The following is a 14,172-nucleotide window of genomic DNA, read 5'->3' on the forward strand; positions in this document are numbered from 1 at the left end:
TTTTCAAATAAATCAAAATACTTTGCATATATGCTGTTAGAAAATCTTACAAACTATTTTTATGTAACATCTTTTTTCAATTTTAACCCGAAAAAGGGTTATTTTGCAATTTTTTAAGAATTTTTTAATTTTTTCAATTTTTTATTATTTATTGTTGTTTTTTCAATTTTTAGTTAGTAACCTATAATATTGTGTCTAATTTTAAGTGTCATTAAAATCAAATGTTTTTAACTTAATAATTTTAACATTTCTTAATTTAAAACGAAACATCTTCTATTATATTAAGTTAACAAATTTCGAAAAACGACACCGACCCCGTGACCTCGACACCGTCCTTGAAAAATCTATTTTCAATTATTTTCAAATAAATCAAAATACTTTGCATATATGCTGTTAGAAAATCTTACAAACTATTTTTATGTAACATCTTTTTGCAATTTTAACCCGAAAAAGGGTTATTTTGCAATTTTTTAAGAATTTTTTAATTTTTTCAATTTTTTATTATTTATTGTTGTTTTTTCAATTTTTAGTTAGTAACCTATAATATTGTGTCTAATTTTAAGTGTCATTAAAATCAAATGTTTTTAACTTAATAATTTTAACATTTCTTAATTTAAAACGAAACATCTTCTATTATATTAAGTTAACAAATTTCGAAAAACGACACCGACCCCGTGACCTCGACACCGTCCTTGAAAAATCTATTTTCAATTATTTTCAAATAAATCAAAATACTTTGCATATATGCTGTTAGAAAATCTTACAAACTATTTTTATGTAACATCTTTTTTCAATTTTAACCCGAAAAAGGGTTATTTTGCAATTTTTTAAGAATTTTTTAATTTTTTCAATTTTTTATTATTTATTGTTGTTTTTTCAATTTTTAGTTAGTAACCTATAATATTGTGTCTAATTTTAAGTGTCATTAAAATCAAATGTTTTTAACTTAATAATTTTAACATTTCTTAATTTAAAACGAAACATCTTCTATTATATTAAGTTAACAAATTTCGAAAAACGACACCGACCCCGTGACCTCGACACCGTCCTTGAAAAATCTATTTTCAATTATTTTCAAATAAATCAAAATACTTTGCATATATGCTGTTAGAAAATCTTACAAACTATTTTTATGTAACATCTTTTTTCAATTTTAACCCGAAAAAGGGTTATTTTGCAATTTTTTAAGAATTTTTTGATTTTTTCAATTTTTTATTATTATTTTTTATTATTTATTGTTGTTTTTTCAATTTTTAGTTAGTAACCTATAATATTGTGTCTAATTTTAAGTGTCATTAAAATCAAATGTTTTTAACTTAATAATTTTATCATTTCTTAATTTAAAAAGAAACATCTTCTATTATATTAAGTTAACAAATTTCGAAAAACGACACCGACCCCTTGACCTCGACACCGTCCTTGAAAAATCTATTTTCAATTATTTTCAAATAAATCAAAATACTTTGCATATATGCTGTTAGAAAATCTTACAAACTTTTTTTATGTAACATCTTTTTTCAATTTTAACCCGAAAAAGGGTTATTTTGCAATTTTTTAAGAATTTTTTGATTTTTTCAATTTTTTATTATTTATTGTTGTTTTTTCAATTTTTAGTTAGTAACCTATAATATTGTGTCTAATTTTAAGTGTCATTAAAATCAAATGTTTTTAACTTAATAATTTTAACATTTCTTAATTTAAAACGAAACATCTTCTATTATATTAAGTTAACAAATTTCGAAATACCATACTTTGCATATATGCTGTTAGAAAATCTTACAAACTATTTTTTTTTATAAGTCCAAAAAAATTAGGGACTTAAAAGAATATTGATTTTTTATTTTTAATACTTAATTTTCATTTACAATAATGTAAAGTTATAATATGTTTTAACTTATTTATGGCATCCATTGTGCAATTTTCGTAAGTTGTTTTATTTCTTATTAATTTTTAAATTAATTTTTTATAATTTAGTTTTATATGAGTGATGTTATTAATAAATTATTATAATTTATTATATTATTTTCTTTATGTTACGCAGCCGTTACTATTCAGCGCAGCCAGTTTACAGTTTTTGTTATTACTTGATTATATTTTATATATTTTTGTTAATGAGGGAGCATATTTTATATATTTTTTTCTTTTAAATGGTTTTTTAATCCTTTCTATGCGATATGATCAGTATAATAATAATTATAATATTTTTTTATGGCGCTGCCGTTACTGTTCAGCGCAGCCATTTCCAATTCAATGAATTAATTTATTTATAAAGTAGAGTTAGTAGATTTCTTCGTAGTCGAATTTTTTTAAAACATGTGTTAAATATTATTGTAATACTTCTTGGTAAACAATGTTTCTTACATAAATTTCTTTTTCATTGCCTATCTTTTTTGTTAAAGCAAATCCAAGCCTTATTTGAAATTGCTTTCTTGACATTTGAAATGGTATTTCTTCGTTAGACGGTGACAATGTAATTCGTGGCAAAATTACAATTTCATTTTTATAATTTCGCGTTATTACTTGTGCATGAATAGAAAAACTACCCATTTTAATAACTTTTAGTCTTGTTCCATTACAAAGACCTCTTTCTAAATTAATATTCCTTAAAAGTATCACAATTGCACCAATCTTTAATATTAATTTGTGAGGAGGAAGTCCATTTGGAGTTAAACTATTTAATACTTCAATTGGTATTAAGTTAGTTATTGTGTCACACTTTTCATCTTCTTCAGATGAATCTTTACTTAAATATTCTCTAGGTTCACCTGTCATTCGTTTAACAACATCATTATTTAATTCAAATACATCATTATTCCGGATAACTAGTAATATATGTAAAATCAAACAAGAATCTCTTTATAACGGTTTACTATAGATAATAAAAATAAAAACCGATATTTTAAAAAGTATTTCGATTTATTACGAATATTTTTCTCAAAAATTTACAAAATCTACATGTGTTTGTGGGACAATTTACATCAATATAATATAATATAATATAATTTAAGATAAAAAAAATATATTATAATATAATATAATTAATATTGTTGTCATAATTATAATAAAAAAAATCTAATATTTAACAATTGTCATTTCATCCTTCAATGAAACTGATCAAAATTAAGATAAATTTTATACAATATTAATAAGATATTAATTTAAAATATAAATTATATATATAATATACATAAACTACAATAAGTAAACAACAATAAGTACAATTTTAACCGAGCGTGCGTTAGCGTGCGAGGAATACATCGCTAGTTTAATAAATTAATGAAAGTTAAAAAATAGAAAATACACATTTTAGCTGAAATATTTTATATTTATTTAAATTCAATTTTAAATATAAAATAATTGTGTTCCTTGCATTAAAGCGAATCGATATAATTGTAAATAATCATAAATTATGCACTGAGAAAAAAACATGACTGAGTCGTGTCTGGACATGAATGGTTCCTGTCCAAAAAATTTTATTCAATTAGACAGGCCTCTTTGCTTTCTGGACATGAACCATCCCAGTGTGCAAAGTTACAGAACAGTTCTGTAACTGTTCTATAATAAAAAATAACAAGTTCTAGAACTGGTGAAGAACAGGTCAGTAAAAATGTCGTCCCCCTGGTGGCACAAAACAGTAACAGGATCTGTAACAATTCTAGAACAATGTTCTATATCATTGTTCTAGAACAAATATGTAACAATTTGATAACAAAATAAATTTAAAAAAATTTTAATTCTATAATAATTCTGTAACCGATCAATAACAATATTCTAGAATTACAGAACGTTTTTTTGCATCAGTTTAATAAAAGTAAAATTGTAATTTGTAGTTTATTTGAGTAAAATTTCCTTGACTTAAAAAAGTAACCGTGCCCAAATAACGTTTTGGAAAAAATTCTGTATCTTGAAATTGGCCGAACCGATTTTAATAAAAATTGGTTTGGAGAAAGATTAAGATACGTACTTTTGATAAATAAATAAATTATGAATAAAAAGTATAATTTGTTTAAACAAATTATATTGTTAATTTTTAACTTTATAAATTAACAATGTTCTCAGTCGATTTTTCCAATTTTTTTTATAGAATCATAAAAAGGGGCTTTTCACGATTCCATGACAAAAATAAAAAAGTGGGATTCTCAAAAACTTTAGAAGATACAGAATTTTTAGTATATTCTATAACAATTCTGTAACCGATCAATAACAATATTCTAGAATTACAGAACGTTTTTTTGCATCAGTTTAATAAAAGTAAAATTGTAATTTGTAGTTTATTTGAGTAAAATTTTCTTGGCTTAAAAAAGTAACCGTGCCCAAATAACACGGTACGTCACATAAATATCATTGGAATATTTTTTTGAATATTCCTGTGATATATAATGGAGATCAAAATGTCCACTTTATAATGATATCTCAGTGATATTAGGAGTATTCTCCCAGTGATATTAAGGGAATATTTCATGGAAATGATTTTTTAGATATTTTTATAGATTACTATTTTTAACAGTCTTGAGCCACTCTATATAGTAGTACAACATTTATAAAACATCTGTTCATTACATATTTGTTTCAGAACAGATAGAGAACAAATCTAAAATACAGTGATAGATCTATTATGTTACATTTTTGTAACACTGTTCTAGAACGCTGCAGTAACAACGTTACTTAAAAATTCTAGAACTAATTAAGCACAAATGTTCTAGAACAAATGTTACATCTTCCTTATAGAACAGAGGCAGAACAACTGTTACAGAACAGATCTAGAACACAGTTCCAGAACTGTTCTATAACAAAATTGTAAGACTTGTTCTAGAACAAGTTACACTTTTTGTTCTAGAACAGTTACATAACGTGCATACTGGGATTCCTGTCTGGAAAGGACTCAATAATGTCTCAGACATTAATGAAACGGACCGTAGTGAATAATGTCTGGACAGCAATCACTCCTGTTCAGACATGAATGAATACGCGCCTCGGTTCAAAATTAGAAAACTTCATTCAAAATTACTTTAATCAAAGGTTATGATAATGTGAATAAATTTTTTTAGTAAATTATGAAAAAGGTTATTTATTTTGTTATAAAAAATATAAGTTAAATTTTTGTATGAATAACAACATATAGATTGATTATTAAAAGAGAAAAAACAATTTGCTTTTGAGTTTAAAAACGGCACCGCGAATAAATGCTTTTCCAGTAAAATTTTGTTTGTTATTATATTTAATATTTTGTATGCATTAATGTATTAAATTTTAAAAAATGCTTGATAACTACAGAAAATTAAACAAACATCACGCTTTTTATTTATTTAAATATTGAAATACAACAAAAACCTTAATTATAATAAATAAGTTGAACTGCTGGGATAAACTTAACGTTAAACATTTAAAAAGATTTATTTTAGAAATGTTTTTTAATTTAATTTCAATGAAACGTTAGTTTTAACACAAAACGGACGTGTCCTTTTTTATTAATCTAGTGAATTGTAATATTTTTCTGAAAAGTCACTAAATGATTATAATTGTATGATTAAACTTTAGTAATTCATAGTTTTAAAAAAGAAAACTATAAATATTTCTTTTTATATTTGACAAAATTTAACGAATTATATAAGTTATCTTAAATTTTATTTTACATTTTTACATAATTTTCTTAATACATTGTTGAAAAATACAATTCAATTCTCGGTAAGACAAATAACGGAGTTGAGTGTAAGTTTTATATTTCTGCAGTTGAAAATATGTAAAGTTTTCCATTTTTATTTTTGCTTACAAATAAAACATAAGCTGCTTGTATTTCTTCATTGGAAAGACAAACCCAATTAACTGAGTCACTGAAAGCGCGAGAGTACAGTTCGTAAGCTTGGAAATGGTGGTCATACATATTATAATCAGTCGCGTTCTTGGCGACAATAATTAATTTTTGAGGCTCAACTTCGATTATTACGCGAACAATGTATAATTCTGGGTCATCTTCACCAGGTATCATCAATACTACATTCTGACAAATTTTTCGACCCTGAAGTAAAATGGACTCTAAGTGTGTAACATTGCCTCGAAGTTTAAAATCGGCAAGTAAATGAAAGTATAAATGTATGTCGGGTAAATCTGTTACAGGTAAACTTTCCGAAGTCTGATACTCGTAAAGCTTCAATTCAAATTTTTTATTGCGCAAAAATTTATCGGAAAGCTGCAACTGAGCTTTAATAGCTATTGATTTCGTGATATTTTGTCTATTACGAGAGGCATGAGACACTAGTTTCGAAATTCGGTTTTTGCTTTCACATCTTAAAGTTGAAAGATACCAAACTGGTCCAAAACGTTTTGATAGTCTAGGGTAATGAGGAAGACGATGATGCTTTGGTTTCGCCGCCCCTGGAAATAGATGATTTAACTTCTCTAAATATTCTGCTATCAGGCTTTTCATGTAGTTCAATATCTCAAGACTCACAAGTGGGGAGACCACAATATCAATGATTTCTCTTAAAACAATAAGAAGTTCCCAGTGTTCATTACCACGAGGTATAAAATCTCCAATTACACAGGCACACAAAAAATAAAAAGTTGTTTGGCCGAGACACTACACTAGTCTATTTTCATGTATTTTTTCACGCTGAATCCGAATCCGAAGTCAGAATTATCAGATTGGCTCTTATTTTTGAGATAAACTCAAAAAACTGCTTAGAAAGAAAAATAAAATCAAAAAGTTAAAAAATTTTTGAATGTCACTGCGATAGTGTAATTCCATGTATTTTTTGTCGCTGAATCCGAATCCAAAGTCAGAATTGTTAGATTTGCTCAAATTTTTGAGATAATTAAAAAAAACACAAGTAACAAAAAACTCAAAATACTCAAAATCAGTTTTTTGGAATTATCTTCAAAATTTGAGCCAATCTGTCAATTCTGACTTCGAATTCGGATTCAGCGTGAAAAAATACATGAAAATGCACTATCGTAGTGTTTCGGCAAAAAAATTATCTGTGCCCCTAATTCACAATTTTTATCAGTTTTTGGCGATTTTAGCTCAAAGAAATTTTTTTTTGCCGAAACATTACGATAGTGCATTTTCATGTATTTTTTCACGCTGAATCCGAATTCGAAGTCAGAATTGACAGATTGGCTCAAATTTTGAAGATAATTCCAAAAAACTGATTTTGAGTATTTTGTTACTTGTGTTTTTTTTCAATTATCTCATAAATTTGAGCGAATCTAACAATTCTGACTTTGGATTCGGATTCAGCGACAAAAAATACATGGAATTACACTATCGCAGTGACATTCAAAATTTTTTTAACTTTTTGATTATATTTTTCTTTCTGAGCAGTTTTTTGAGTTAATCTCAAAAATAAGAGCCAATCTGATAATTCTGACTTCGGATTCGGATTCAGCGTGAAAAAATACATGAAAATAGACTAGTGTAGTGTCTCGGCCAAACAACTTTTTATTTTTTGTGTGCCTGTGTTATCAAACCGAGATTGCGAATAAAACACAATGCTTCACTAGCCGACATTTTTATTTGTTTGTTTTTTATTTGATTCTGTTTTATTGGAGGTGGCTTATTCGTTTCATTAGGCCCATAATCAAAATTTTGCATTCCAGAATTAAGTTCTCTCAATGTAAAGAAGTTGTCAATTTCAACGAACTGGTAAAGAATTAATCCAGTATCGTACTTAACAACTTCTTCAAATATATCATGAGCGGGATCAACGCCTATTAGCTTCAAGGCAGAGTCGGATTTTAAATCAGATATAGCTGACTGTTTCGCGACACCCGTGTTTTTAAAATCATCTGCAAGTAGATCACGCTTGTATGATTCTTCGTCTCTAAGTTTACATTGCGGTTTTTTTACAATTAGGTTCATTTTCGATCTCTTTACGTAACAAAATCGACATGGATAATTTGCTGTGAAACCTGTTGTGAACCCAATTAAATCGTTAATGTCCAAGTTATCACCTATACAAGCTCCAACCAAAAAATAAAGTAGTCGAATACCATCTGGAGTGGAAACAGGAATTCCTTCGATTTTTAAAAAATTTAATTCACTAACAGCCTTTGAGAAAAACGTACGAAGGGGGACCTTTTGCAAGTCAATAGACCTGAATAGTGTCACAATAAAAATATTTTCCACCCTAGATTGGAGCTGAGGATGTAAACAGGCGATAACAATATTGGGAACGGTGGTCTAGTAACAATCTAGTAACTTTGACCCATTCTCTCCCTCCATTTTGTTTTTTCTACTCTTTCTAACCTATTAATTGAAGAGAGACAAAGAAAGAAAATGGAGGGAGAGAATGGGTCCCCACCAGATGGCGTATTGCAGTTTAGCCGATCCCAATAAACGGCACCAACTTTGCCTACTCCTTTATGGCTGCCTAACGGATTATTTGTCTCATATTCGTCCCAGTAAAGCTTTAAGGGAATAACTAGCTTATTCTCAAAAGTAGGTTTTTTGCTTTTCCAATGTTCACCCTGAGTAAAATTAGACAATATAGAGTCATCACTTTCAAGATCAGTTAGGTAAGACAATGTACTTTCAAGTACCCCTGGAATTTCGAAAAATTTTTTTAGTTGTTGACGAAGAGGAATAAATTGGAAGGAAACCTTTTCACTTTCGTGCGCGGAAATAGTTTCTTGCCTATTGTAGAAATCTTTCTTATCGACAGTTATTTCTATAAGAGGAAAGTAGGTTCCTAAATCTTTTTCAAAATGATTTAAACATTTATGCTATGTATCGATATGTGTGAATGAATTTTGGAAATCGTTAAACATTTGTTGGAATATATTAAGATTTTCTGCATTTTCGCCGAGTTGAGATAATCTCATGAGAACTGTATGAACTAACATTGTGACAGGTTTTTGTTGTAAAATGTTTGTGATATCACCTAAGAACTCAAATGTTCTTACTCTTGTTAAATCGGGTTCACTAAGCCATTTGCTGGCAAGTAAATCCGCCTGCGATTTTAAGGATTTACGAAATATTTGTGGGTCCATTTTACTTAATATTTAGACTTAAATGAAACAAATATAAATTTAACTAATTTAAAAAATGAAACAAGCAACCAATTAATGAAATGCAAAGACGAACAATCAATTGTTGAAACAATCTTTTGAACAATCAAATAAACAATGAACTGAGATCATAGAGTTAATATGTTAGTCGCAGGGAATTTTTAGTTCATTCATGAAGAAAGACAAAGCCTTTTTCGTTACATGAAGCAACTTATCATCTGGCTTATTAATTCGCAAGATAAGTTTTTGCACAAGTATCCATGCGTGAAAACTTTTAGCGGGATACGGAATTCGATATGTCAAAAAGATTTTGACAGCTAAATCAAAAGCTTCAGATACGGAATCGCAATTGTATTTCACAGTTCTGACGATCAAGTAAATTGCCTTCGGGTCTTTAAGATTGCCAGTGATGCCGACGTAAGGTTCTTGTCCTTCACCTCGTTAGAATTTTCTTTCCACGAAAGCATCTATGTGCCTATCATCCTAATACAATTAAAGACTTTATAATTTCAATATAAAAATTTTAATAAAGAAACTTTAAGAATCGTTTAAACGTGTTCTAAAGTACACTTAAATAATCATTTTAAGAAATTTTACAGTACATTTTCCTTTAAAAATATCTGCAGAGAATCCTAGAATTCCTGTAAAGATTACTTAAAATTTTATAGTACAATTCTTCAAAGTTCCTGCACAAAAACTTTTAACTGAACATTAAACAAAAATTAAACATTTTTATTTCATAAAATCTATTATAAAAAAATAAAAACTTCTCATTTTTGGAACAGACAGCAGTATGTGACATACCGGTAAATTTGAAACGCACGTTTCTCGTTCAGCGAGTTTGATCTGTTTCTCTTAGTCTGTGTCAATTTTTGACCGCTTTGAAGGCTTTCTGCCTGAAATCGGCTTTGTTTGTGCAGTAACTGCTACCGGAAAAATTGTAACTAATACTGTATCTTTCTGATCTAAAAATCGAATTTAAATATTAGATATGAAATGTGCTAATTATTATATTTAAATAATTATTTAAATATAATAGAGTGAATCCGTATTAAATGATTTTCGATATCAACAGTTTACCATCAGTTAAAGAATCAATATCATTGAAAATATTTTCTAATTCATTGTCAAGACGTCGTGTTTGAATGAATTTGATTAAAGCGTTCCGGAATGGTGGTCAAGTTTCTACAATACTTATCGAAGGTTCGTAGCATTTTTCGAAATCCAACAATATCTGTATAAAAGTGCACCTTTATATTTATTTAAATTTTGAAATCAATACCGTTGTTTAGAATTATTATAATTATTTACCAAATTACGGTATTTTCCAATACAAGGTAGTTTTTCCCACTGCCATATTGCTCCGTTTACACTTTTTTTGCCAACTCACGCCGCGCAAAGAAAGTCTTCTCCCATGCTTCTTTCACAATCTCCCATTCAATTTCACAATTACTTTGACAGGGTTTTTTAAGTAGGTTAAGAGCTTCGTCAATTGTTTCTATTAATAATTTGTAAAATTTTACCAGGTTTATTATTAACAGCACAGTCAACTTCTATTGAGGTTTCTTTTTCTAACAAACCGTCTTCTGTAAGGAGAAACCTCAAATAATTCAATCGATTCACGAATCGCCCAGAAGCTCGAATTTTTTCCAGTTTTAACTGTTTTTGTTGATGAGTAAAAAACCCCTGGAACTTGCTTAAATGCAGTCGCACATTCTTTCGAAAGATCCGTTAAAATTTTAGAAGAAATTCTATAAAAAAGTGAATTTTAAATTGTTTACTTTTTGTATTTTCTAATTGCATTCGGTGTTACAATTTTTTATTTTTATTTTTAATGTAATTTCGATTTATAAGATTACAAATAAAAAAATAATGAATAAAAACCTTATACAAAATCCTACATTTTGCAGTTAAACAAAAAAATATTAATTCTCAAAAATATTGTCATACATGAGGCATTTCATTTGAAAACGATCAGTCATGACTTAGATTTTTTTAATATTTCGTTTTTTTGTATTGTTTGGGGACTTAAATAAGTGTGAAAAATTTTAATTAAAAATCTTAAGTTTTTTTCAAGTTATTTACATTAACAAATTTAAGATACTTTTTTTCCTTTTCGCTATAACTTTTTCATTTTTCTTTGTACAGAAAAGTGTTTTAAATGTTTTTTCTTCAAAAATTATTGAATTTTAAGAAAATGATTTTTATTTTTAATATTTTATAATTTTTATATTATTTATTTTAAAAAAATTTTTTTTATTAATGTTTAAACCTGTTATCGGGCTAATTTCGATCTAAAAAAAATCATGAATATTCTTCAATATCATACAAATTACATATTAAAATTTGGTGAATGCATTATGTTTTGTTCTCGAGAAAAATTTTTTTGAAATTTACCGTGCATGGCTCTAGCGGTCGCATCGGTCAGCGCTTGGGTTACATCCCATGCTGCGCGCCGATAGAGCCATGCACGGTAAATTTCAAAAAAAATTTTCTCGAGAACAAAACATAATGCATTCACCAAATTTTAATATGTAATTTGCATAATATTGAAGAATATTCATGATTTTTTTTAGATCGATATTAGCCCGATATCAGGTTTAAACATTAATAAACAAATTTTTTTTTAAATAAATAATATAAAAATTATAAAATATCAAAAATAAAAATCATTTTCTTAAAATTCAATCATTTTTGAAGAAAAAACATTTAAAACACTTTTCTGTACAAAGAAAAATGAAAAAGTTATAGCGAAAAGGAAAAAAAGTATCTTAAATTTGTTAATGTAAATAACTTGAAAAAAACTTAAGATTTTTAATTAAAATTTTTCACACTTATTTAAGTCCCCAAACAATACAAAAAACGAAATATTAAAAAAATCTAAGTCATGACTGATCGTTTTCAAATGAAATGCCTCACATATAAGCATTATAAAAATCTTACTCAAAACTTTTGAGTGGATTCTGTAAATTTACACTTTTTTCTTGAAAAAGGAATTCACATTCTCAATTTATAATTAAATGTGTCAAACTTATTAAAGCATTTTCTGATAGACTTTGATTTTTTTCGAAGTGGCTCAAAATTCTTTTCCCCTTAAATGAACGTGAAAGAAATTTTGTCAATTCTTCTCTCCCAATAAAATTCCCCGGAATCACAATGTCGTTACATTTCGAACAGCGGATGTCACAAATTGTAGAATTCGAAGTACTGGCGATGGAATTATGAAACGAATTGTCGATTGAAAATACCATTTCTACACAACCATCAAAGAAGAATGATAAGCAAACAAGAATTTATTTACTATGGAAAAATCGAATAAAATAAAAACGTGTAACAAACCTTGAGAGTCCATGTTATTTATTTTAACCTGACTAGCTGTGGAAACTGTCAAAAAATTGCAACATTCATTGTTTTGTTTATAAGCAACGTTCACTGTGGCGCGTATTCATTCATGTCTGGACAGGAGTGATTGCTGTCCAGACATTATTCACTACGGTCCGTTTCATTAATGTCTGAGACATTATTGAGTCCTTTCCAGATAGGAATGGTTCATGTCCAGAAAGCAAAGAGTCCTGTCTAATTGAAAAAAATTTTTTGGACAGGAACCATTCATGTCCAGACACGACTCAGTCAAGTTTTTTTTCTCAGTGTGTATTATTTTTCATTAATATTTAGAAATTTCGGTTAAAATATGAATTTTTGATTTTTTAACTTCCATTAATTCTTTAAATTTTACTCAAATGTATAGGTACTCTAATGTTTACATTATTATATTATTTTTGTATGTTTATTTCAATGTTAATGCTTTCTCCACGAGAAAGAAATTTTTTTTGCTGATCGTAAAGAGGAAGCAAAATGTTCATGTAATGAACATCTGAATTTACAACTTGTTTTTCAAAATCAACCCTTAATTTTTGATTTTCACCCCTTCGGGTATTTTTTTTATTTTTATTGGAAAGCTGAGGTTTTTTCCCATGAGCTATGTAAATATGAAAGTGGGACAACAATAATTTTGTGAGAAACATAATATTAAAGTAGGCGGTGCACCCGCGCTATCGACGCAAAGATGAGTACCCATCGTTGTACGCACCTATATTATTCCTGTTTACTTCAGTAACAGCTCTCTGCACTCTACAGGGTTGAGACTGTCTATCAAATGAACAAAAATTATTTTCAATTTAATAAAAGGGTGTTTTATTCCTTTTTAAATTTTTTATTACATTTTTGTGTCTGTTTTTGGTGAGAAATTCGTGAAGAAAATTGTTAAGTTTTTTTTGTGAAATAATCACATTCCGCAAATCTATCGATATAATTTTTAAAATTAATTAATAAAATAATTAATATGTTAACAACAATAATAATAATTATTATAATTTATTATAATTATAATACTTATAATAATTATTATTAATTTTAGCATTTATAATATTATGTAATATACTACATATGTGACCGGGTCTGAGAAAACGGTGCTATCGACCAAAATCAACTTTTCGAGAAAAACGCGTTTAAAGTTTTACTACTAATTAAAATAGATTTCTAGAAACATTTTATATTTCAAAGTACCTAGATAAGTGTTCCTTATGTTTTTTTATGCTGAATACGATTTTTATGGTTAAATAATTTTTTTAATACCAGTGTTATTGTTATAAACAATTTGTTTTGCAAAATTTAAAATATGAAATTTTAAAATTTAATTTAAACGATTTGCTGATGTTCTAGAGGACTGAAATTTTTTATGCACATTCAGAACTAACAACCGCACAACCCTACTGAAAATCCCTGTACAAAATCTTGTACAATTTCCTGTACAGGATCAGCAACTGAACTTGTACAAGTTCTGACCAGTTCCTGTACAGGAAAATGCATACGAATTTGGAACAAGTTCATGTGTGAGATCTTGTACAAGAAAAATACTTGCACAAGAAAATTTACATGATCTTGTACAATTTCATGTATAAGTACTTGTACATGAACACGTCCATGTTCTTGCACATGTTCATAAATTTCTATGGAACGTGAAAATTGAAAGTCAACTTGGACAAATGCAAAACGATTTTGTTTTGACCAAATACAAACAAAGTTAAAACTAAATTTACAAAAGTGTGGAGAGATTTCTCAATAACGCCGGAAGAGGGGGGTGAACCGTTGTTAAATAGAAATACA

This window comes from Leptopilina boulardi, unplaced genomic scaffold (assembly GCF_019393585.1).
Source record: "Leptopilina boulardi isolate dan_hultmark-lab unplaced genomic scaffold, ZJU_Lbou_2.1 LbouV2_208, whole genome shotgun sequence".
In the NCBI taxonomy this organism is placed as follows: Eukaryota; Metazoa; Arthropoda; class Insecta; order Hymenoptera; family Figitidae; genus Leptopilina; species Leptopilina boulardi.